Source organism: Phoca vitulina, unplaced genomic scaffold (genome assembly GCF_004348235.1).
Source record: "Phoca vitulina isolate PV1807 unplaced genomic scaffold, GSC_HSeal_1.0 scaffold1, whole genome shotgun sequence".
Lineage (NCBI taxonomy): Eukaryota > Metazoa > Chordata > Mammalia > Carnivora > Phocidae > Phoca > Phoca vitulina.
In genome coordinates, this window is record NW_022589704.1 from 108,104,766 (window position 1) to 108,112,838 (window position 8,073).

The 8,073-nt window shown below is 36.1% G+C and overlaps 1 pseudogene; it reads right to left on the reverse strand.

Annotated features, from left to right (window-relative positions):
- Positions 1–5,748: 5,748 nt before the first annotated feature.
- LOC116646539 lies at positions 5,749–7,404 on the reverse strand (annotated as a pseudogene).
- Positions 7,405–8,073: the final 669 nt, after the last annotated feature.

The window sequence follows — 8,073 nt, forward strand, 5'->3', positions numbered from 1 at the left end:
TGAATTTTCGTTTTCATTTAGTTGAAAATATTTTAAACCTCCCTTGAGACTCTTTGACCCATGTGGTATTTAGCAGTACACTGTTAATCTCCAAATATTTTGGGGTTTTCCAGTTATCTTTCTGTTATTAACTTCTGGTTTAATTCTACCATACTCTGAAAGCAAACATTGTATGATTTCTATTCTTTTAAAGTCTATTTTTAAGGTGTGTTTTATGGCAAAGAATGTGGTCTAACTTAGTGGAAATTCCATGTGAGCTTGAGAAGAATGTATATTCTGCAGTCATTGGATGAAGTATTCTATAGATGTCAATTAGGTCCAGTTGATTAATGGTACTATTCATTTCAACTATGTCCTTACTGATTTTATGCCTACTGGATCTGTCAGTCACTAATAGAAGGAATTTGAAATCTCCAACTGTAAAAGTGAACTCATCTATTTCTTACTGCATGTTTATCAAGTTTTTGCTTCACATAATTTGACACTCTGTTGTTAGGTACAAACATGTTAAGTATTGTCATGCCTTTTTATTTATTTATTTTTATTTTTTTTTAAGATTTTATTTATTTATTTAACACAGAGAGAGAGAGCCAGAGAGACAAGTGGGGGAAATAGCAGAGGGAGAGGGAGAAGCAGACTCCCCGCTGAACAAGGAGCCCCATGCGGGGCTCGATCCCAGGACCCTGAGATCATGACCTGAGCTGAAGGCAGCCGCTTAACCGACTGAGCCACCCAGGCGCCCCGTCATGTCTTTTTAAAGTATTGACCCTTTTATCATTATGTAAGCCTCTCTTTATCCCTCATAATTTTCTTTGCTCTAAAGTCTGCTTTGTCTGAAATTAATGTAACTACTCCAGCTTTCTTTTGACTAGTCTTGGCATGGTATATCTTTCTTTATCCCTTTACTTTTACTCTGTCTGTGTCTTTATCTATTAAGTAGACCTTGTCTGTTTTCTATTCATTGCCCTTGTTCTTTGTTTCTTTTTTCCTTATAATATTTTTCTGCCTTCTGTGATTTTAACTGAGCATTTTTATGTTTCCCTTTTTCTTCTCTCTTAGCATATCAATTAGACTTTCTTGGAAATATATGTATTTATTGCCATTTTATTACTTGTTTTGTTGTTGTTTCTGGAGATTTCTCTGATCCTTTGTTTTTGTCACTTTTGGTCTTTCCTTTCCACTCAAAGAGTCCTTTTTAATATTTCTTGCAGGCCTGATTTAGTGGTCATGAATTCCTTTAGTTTTTATTTGTCTAGGAAAACTTTTTTATTGTGTTTCCCTTTAGTTTGTAATATACATTTACATCTAACCCAAATCATCTTCCAAATAATACTATAGCACTTCATGGAGAGTGCGAATACCTTATAAGAGATTATTCTCAATTCCTCTCTCTCATCTTTTATAACATTTTAGTCATTCATTTCACTTATCCATAAGCTACAATCACTATTATTATTTGGAACAAATGGTTACCTGTTAGATCAATTAAGAATTTAAAAATTAAATAATTTTAATCTTTTAATATAGACAAGAAATAACAAGTGTTGGCAAGGATGTGGAGGAAAGGGAACCCTTGTGCACTATTGGTGGGAAAGTGAATTGGTACAGCCACTCTGGAAGCCAGTATGGAGGCTCCTCAAAAAATTAAAAATAGAAAAATTCAGAAATTCCACTGCTGGGTATTTACCAAGAAAACTATACATATGCGTGTGTGTGTGTGTGTGTGTGTGTGTGTGTGTACATAACTCAGCCATAAAAAAGAACGAAATCTTGCCATCCATAAGAACATGGATGGACCTAGAGTGTATTTTTTTTTAAGATTTTATTTATTTATTTGTCAGAGAGAGAGAGAGCACAAGCAGGGGGAGCAGCAGGCAGAGGGAGGGAGCCTGGTATGGAACTCAATCCCAGGACCCTGGGATCATGACCTGAGCCGAAGGCAGAAGGCAGACATTTAACGACTGAGCCACCCAGGCGTCCCGGACCTAGAGTGTATTATCCTAATGAAATAAGTCAGAGAAACACAAATACCATATGACTTCACTTATATATGGAATCTAAAAAACAAAACACACACATGCACATAAAACAGAAACAGTATCATAAATACAGGGGACAAACTAGTGGTTGCCAGAGGGGAGGGAGTGGAGGGTGGGTAAATTGGTGAAGGGAATTGAGAGGCACAAACTTCCAGTTATAAAATAAATAAGTCATAGGGATGAAAAGCACAGCATAGGCAATATAGTCAATAATACTGTAATAACTTTGTATAGTGACAGATGGTGACTACCATGACTTATCATGAGCACTGCTTAACATATAGAATTGTCAAATCACTATGTTGTACATCTGAAACTAATATAACACTGTATGTCAATTATACTCCAATTTATTTTTTATTACTTTTTAAAGATTTTATACTCCAATTTTAAAAATAAAGTAAAATTTAAAAATTTCATTTTACCTTGATTTATTTCTTCCTTTTCTTTATGTAGATTTGAGGTTCTGACTTACATACTTTTCCTTCTCTCTGAAGAATTTAACATTTCTTGCAAGGCAAGTGTACTGGTGACAACTTCTGTCAATTTTTTTCTAAGGAAGTGTCTATTTTTCCTTCATCTTTCAAGGATAATTTGCTGAATATGGAATTCTAGATTGGTAGTTCTTTTCTTTCAACAGTTTAAATATTTCATACCACTCTCTTCTTGCTTGCATGGTTTCTGAAAAGAAATTTGATGTAATTTTTACTCTTGTTTCTGTATAGGTAAGGTGTTTTTCCCCTCTGGCTTCTTTCAAGATTTTCTCTTTGTGTTTGATTTCTGTGGTTTGAAATGTTATGCCTAGATGTATATTTTTGGTATTTATTATCCTTGGTGTTCTGTGGTATCTGAAATTAATTTTGAATAATTCTCAATCATTATTACTGAAACTGTATCTTCCTTCCTTCCTTCCTTCCTTCCTTCCTTCCTTCTTTCTTTCTTTCTTCCTTCTTTCTTCCTTCCTTCCTTCTTTCTTTCTTTCTTTCTTTCTTTCTTTCTTTCTTTCTTTCTTTCTCTTTCTTTCTTTCTTCCTTCCTTCCTTCCTTCCTTCCTTCCTTTCTTTCTTCCTTCCTTCCTTCTTTCTTTCTTCTTTCTTTCTTTCTTCTCTTTCTTTCTTTCTTTCTTCTTTCTTTCTTTTCTTTCTTTCTTTCTTTCTTCTTTCTTTCTTTCTTTCTTTTTCCTTTCTTTCTTTCTTTCTTTCTTTCTTTCTTTCTTTCTTTCTTTCTTCTTTCTTTCTTTCTTTCTTTCTTTCTTCTTTCTTTCTTTCTTTTCTTTCTTTCTTTCTTTCTTGTTTTGGTATTCCCATTATGCATATGTTACACCTTTTGGAATTTTCTCACAGTTCTTGGATATTCTGTTCCATCTTTTTCATTCTTGTTTCTCTTTGCATTTCAGTTTTGGCAGTTTCTATTGATGTATCTTTAAGCTGATTGAATCTTTCCTGGGCTAGTCTATTGACGAGTTCATCAAAGGCATTCTTCATTTTTTATTACAGTGCTTTTTGATTTCTAGTATATCCATTTGCTTCCATCTTTCTGCTTATATTGCCCATTTGTTCTTGCACACTTTTTCCATTAAAGATCATAGCATATGAGTCATGTTGTTTTAAATCCCCAGTTTGGCAATTTCAGTATCTCTGCCATAACTGAGTCTTACTCTGATCCTTGCTCTGTCTCTTCAAAATGTATTATTTCTTGTCTTTTAGTACAACTTGTAATTTTTTTGTTGGAAGCCAACATGATGCACTGAATAAAAACGAACTGAGGTAAATAGGGTTTCATGTGAGGTTTTATGTTTATATGGCTATAGGTTAGGCTGTGTTTATTGTTTGTTATGGATATCAGAGGATAAAATTTCGTCTGGTATTTTTGTTTTTATCTCTTCTATTGTCTTTGAGCTTCTCTGGAGCCTTTTTCTTTTTTTTTAAAGATTTTTTATTTATTTATTTGAGAGAGAGAGCACATGAGAGGGGGGAGGGTCAGAGGGAGAAGCAGACTCCCTGCTGAGCAGGGAGCCCGATGCGGGACTCGATCCCGGGACTCCAGGATCATGACCTGAGCCGAAGGCAGTCGCTTAACCAACTGAGCCACCCAGGCGCCCCTGGAGCCTTTTTCTTAAGTTAGGTCTGAGACACGCAGTTCTTTTAGTTGTGTCCCCCTGTTATTATACAGGAGCCCTACTGATATGGGTGTGAGGTGTGAAGAGAGGTAAGTGTTCTATAGTCCTATGATTAAGCCTCAATCTTTTAATGAGCCTGTGATCCTGGGCTGTGACCCCCACAAGTGCTTTTCAATTGTTTCCCTCTTAGGTGAGACAGGAAGGCTAGAGGAGGCTGGAGTTGGGTATTTCCCTTCCCCCAGGTCAGTTAAGCTCTGGTAAAAACAGTTTCTGTTCATCTGGTAAAACAGATGAACGGAATGCTCTGAGTGTATTTCAGAATGGCTGCTTTCCCCTCCCCCTGCCAGAAGCATGAGGGGATTTTTTTCTGTCTCTAACTGTGAGAACTTGGTAGCTCTTTTGAAGATAAAGCTCAGATAAGCATGGGCAACCTTGAAAGACTGGCCTTCTTGGAGTTTTTAACTCAAACTTGTCCACACCAAATTTCCAGCAAACCATCAATTACAGTTTAGGTTTTCCTACCCTGGTACTTGTTCCTGTGGAGTTCCTTAATCCTATAAGTTGTGATTGTCTTTATCTGCTTCTCTGTCTCGCAAATTTGAGTGGGGGGGTGGGGCGTGCAGCACTTGTGATCTTGAAACTCTGATGCATCTAAGAACAGTTGCTAATTTTCGGTTTGCTCATCTTTTTTTCTTGTGGTGAGGTTGGCAATGATGACTTTCAAGCTCCTTACATGGCAGACTGAAAACTAACAGTGTTTTTGAAGAGCAAAAGTTTTTAATTCTTAAGAAGTCAAATTTATTGATTTTTTTCTTTTTATAGTGTCTGCTTTTTGTGTCATGTCTAAAAATCCTTGCCAAACCCAAGTTCACTAAGATTTTCTCCTAGAAGTTTTATAGTTTTATCTCTTACATATAGATCTACAATCCATTTTGAGTTATTTTTTGCATATGGTGTAAGGTAAGGTCAAAGGCTTAATTTTTTGCATATTCAGTTCTTGAAAAGATTTCTTGTAAAGATTTCTTTCTTGAAAACATTATCCTTCCTCATTTAAGTGTCTCAGCATCTTTGGCAAAAGTCATATGTGTGTGTCTAGAGATTCTATTCTGTTCCTTTGATCTCTTTGTCTCTATGCCTGGACCACAGTTTTGATTCTGGAGCTTTATAGTAAGTCTTTAAATGGTGTAATTAATGTTAGTTATCCAAAATTCAACATTCTTTTTCAAAGTTGTTTTGGGTAGTCTAAGTCCTTTCCGTTTCTATATAAATTTTAGAATCCCTTTGTCAAATTTTATTAAAAAGTCTGCTGATATTTTTATTGGTATTGCAATAAATTTATAGATCAACTGGGGGTGGAATTTATACTTTAGAAATAGTGAGTCTTGGGGCGCCTGGGTGGCTCAGATGGTTAAGCGTCTGCCTTCGGCTCAGGTCATGATCCCAGGGTCCTGGGATCGAGTCCCACATCAGGCTCCCTGCTAGGCAGGGAGCCTGCTTCTCCCTCTGCCTCTGCCTCTCTTTCTCTCTCTCTCTCTCTGACTCTCATGAATAAATAAATAAAACATTTAAAAAAAAAAAAAAGAAAGAAATAGTGAGTCTTCTGAAACATGAACATAGTATATCTCTCAGTTTATTTAGGTCTTAGTTTTTCCCAGCAATCGAAGATTTCAATGTACAAGACTTACACATCTTTTGTCAAAGTTATTCATAAATATTCAATAATTTCAATACTATTTTAACAATGCATTTAAAAATTAAACTTCTAAGTGTTTGTTCCTAATATGAAGACATATGAGTGAATTTTGATTTTGATAGTGTCCTGTGACTATGCTAACTTACTCATTGTTCTTTTTTTTTTTGTAGTTTTATATTTTTATTAGCACATATACAATGTGCACATAATACTGTCTATTCATTTTCTTTGATGTGCAGCCTCAAAGATTGGTGACTCTCATGGCCATCTGGGCTGCTCTTTCCACAATGGCTCTGTGGTTCTTGGAGGAGACATTGTGAGCAATCACTGCACAGTAAGATTTGTTGCACATCAGCAGCACCTCAAGCTCCTTGATGTTGCAGACTAGAAACTTCTGGAAGCCACTGGGCCGCATGTGCTTTGCTTTCTTGTTTCTCCCATAACCAATGTGGGGCATCAAGATCTGGCTCTTCTTCTGCACAGCCTATTGTCAATGCCTCTGATTTCCAATAGTTGCACTTAATTTTGACATAGCAGTCTGACTGGTACCAGATGAACTTCTTGGTCCCCTTTTTAACTATCTTGGGCTTCATCGGAAGTCTGAGGGCAGCCATGATGCTGAGTAGAGATGGCTGCCACCTCGGCAGGCAGTACCGAGGAAGAGCTAAACTTACTCATTAGTTCTAAAAGTTCTTCTGTACATTCCATGAAACTTTCTACATAGGTAATCAGTGTTTTTGAATGAAGACCATTTTATCCTTCTTCTCCATAACATATATGTGACTTCAAAAATCTTAACTTACAGTACTGGCTAGAATCTCCAGCACAATGTTGAATAGAAGTGAGAATAAATATCCTTGCACTAAACACTAAGATTAGTGAAAAGTATTCAGTATTCAGTCTTGCACCCTTAAGTAGGGTGTCAGCTATACGTTTTTTAATAGATGCTCTTTATCAGATTGAAAAGTTCCCTTCTTTCTCCTAATTTGCTGAGAGTTTATATTGGGAATATATGGTGGGTTTTGTCAAATGCTTTTTCTGCATACATGAGAATATCCTATGGTTGCTCTATTTTAGTCTTTTTCATTGATTTTGAAATTCCAACCACCCTTGCATTCCTAGGATAAACTCTACTTGTTCATAGTGTACTATCTTCCTACACATTGTTAGATTCAATTTATTGAAATTTTGATAGTTCATGAAAGATAATTTTCAGTTTTGTCTTCTTTTCATGTCTTTCTTTCTGGTTTTGGTACCAGTATAATGCTGTCTCACATAATAAGTTTGCAAGTGTTCCTTCCTCTTCAATTTTCTGATAAAGTGTGTGTAGAATTAACATTATTTCTTTCCTTAAATGTTTACTAGAATTCACTAGTAAAGACTTTTGAGTCTGGAGTTTTCTTCTTGAAAAGGCTTTTCGCTCCAAAGTCTATTTTAAAAAACAGATATAGGGCTATTCAGATTGTCTGTTTCTTCTTGAGTAAGCTTTGGTGGTTTGTATTTTACAAGGAATTTGTCTAAGTTGTCAAATTTATTGGCATAAAATTATTTGTAATATTCCCTTTCTATTCTTTTAGTATATACAAAATAGTGCCATTCCCTCTGTCATTTCTGACATTGTTGATCTGTGTCTTTTCTGTTTCCTGATCAGGCTCTTCTATATAAATGAGCCAAAGATAACTTCTGTACATTAACCCTATATTGTTTCTTTAAAGCATGCTGGGACCTGTTTGCTCAGGTGCCAAAGTCAAATTTTACACATCTGGTTGTTTTAAATATAGCCCAAATGAACAGATTTTTAGCTTTTAGAGCCTTCTACTTTGCATACCCCAGGATACAGCACCCAACATCTGCTAGCCACAGATAAAATACCCCTGGAAATCTCTGATCCAAATACCCTCCATTGTGCTGCTGAGCGACACCCTGTGGACACATAAGTCTTCTCTTCAATTCTCCTCCTCCTCAGGAATTCTCTTGCCCTCCCCCCTTCTGGCATGTGGTCCCTGTATAGAAGACTCTGGATGGCCTCATGCAATAAGGGAATTCCCCATATGCCACCCAGTGTTGCCCAAATAAAGCTCATTGTGTGCTATTGCTACTTCATGGTCATTTCTTTTTTCTTATTTAGCCCCTAAATCTCTTGAACTCAATATAATTGGTGATTAAAAAAAAAAAGGCAGGGGGTGGGTAGAATTTTGGAAATGATGAAGAAATTGATATGGG